This window comes from Penaeus japonicus, unplaced genomic scaffold (genome assembly GCF_977035675.1).
Source record: "Penaeus japonicus unplaced genomic scaffold, GWHDUDI00000001_assembly GWHDUDI00000012, whole genome shotgun sequence".
Taxonomy (NCBI): Eukaryota; Metazoa; Arthropoda; class Malacostraca; order Decapoda; family Penaeidae; genus Penaeus; species Penaeus japonicus.
Genome location: NW_028234414.1, coordinates 32,243,374 through 32,244,693, shown reverse-complemented (window position 1 = coordinate 32,244,693; position 1,320 = coordinate 32,243,374). Strand labels below are relative to the sequence as shown.

Sequence of the window (1,320 nt, the reverse complement as noted above, 5' to 3'; positions counted from 1 at the left end):
CTCCCTCCCTCCCTCCCTTCATTCCTTCCTTGCTTCTTTCCCTCCTTCCTCCCTTCCTCTTTCTTCTTCCTTCCCTACCTAACTCCCTCTCTCTCTCCCTCCCTCCCTCCCTTCATTCCTTCCTTGTTTCTTTCCCTCCTTCCTCCCTTCCTCTTTCTTCTTCCTTCCCTACCTAACTATCTCCCTCCCTCCCTCACTCACTCCCTCCCTCACTCACTCCCTCCCTCCCTCCCTTCCTTCCAACCTGCCTCCCTCCCTCCCTACCTCCCTACCTCCCTACCTACCTACCTATCTACCTTCCTCTCTCTCTCACCCTCCTTCCCTCCCTCCTTCTTTCCCTCCTTCCTCCTCCCTTCCTCTTTCTTCTTCCTTCCCTACCTAACTCCCTCTCCTCTCCCTCCCTCCCTCCCTTCATTCCTTCCTTGTTTCCTTCCCTCCTTCCTCCCTTCCTCTTTCTTCTTCCTTCCCTACCTAACTCCCTCCCTCCCTCCCTCCCTCCCTCCCTCCCTCCTTCCCTCCCTCCCTTCCTTCCAACCTGCCTCCCCCCCCTCCCTACCTCCCTACCTACCTACCTAGCTATCTACCTTCCTCTCTCTCTCACCCTCCTTCCCTCCCTCCTTCCCTCCGTCCCTCCTCCTCCCTTTCTCCCTCCATCACTCCCTCCTTCCCCCCTCCGTCCCTCCCTCCTTCCCTCCCTCCTTACCCTTTCCGTCCCTCCTCCTCCCCCCTCCGTCCCTCCCTCCCTCTCCTCCCCACACCACCCACCCTCCCTCCCTCCCTCCCCTTAACACACCCGCACACAGCGAAAATAATTAGAGCGAACAGCGAAAAGGTGAGAGAGACAGCAAGTAATTAAAACAGCAGCGCAAGGCAACGTAATGAGTATAAGCCTCCCTCCCTCCACCATCTCCCTCTCCCTCTCTCCTCTCCCTCTCCCCTCCCCTTCTCCCTTCCCTCAATCTATCCAGGGGTCGCCACCATCACCCTCTGTCACCCAGGCGACCGGCCAGCCCCCCGTTTCCCCTTCTTTATTTATTCTATTTCCTTCCTTCTTCTCCTTCCCCTTCACCATCATCTCTTACCTCTTAATACTTCCTATTCTTATTCTTCACCTCCAAGCATCGCCACCCTCTGTCTTCTCCTTTTTCTCCTCCTCCAATCCCCCTATTCTTCTACCGTTTCCCTTCCTTCACATCCTCCCTCCTCCCTTTACCCTCCTTTCTCCTTTCCCATCTCCCTTCGCTCCTTGCCCCCGCCTCCCTCCATCTCTGTCTCCTCCCTCTTTCCCCACCCTCCTCCTTCCCTCCACTTCCTTCTTTT

General features: G+C 56.7%; 1 protein-coding gene across 1 annotated transcript in view; it reads right to left on the bottom strand.

Annotated features, from left to right (window-relative positions):
- LOC122257037 (zinc-regulated GTPase metalloprotein activator 1) overlaps positions 1-1,320 on the bottom strand; it is a 44,005-nt gene that overhangs the window by 16,139 nt on the left and 26,546 nt on the right. The window lies entirely within an intron of this gene.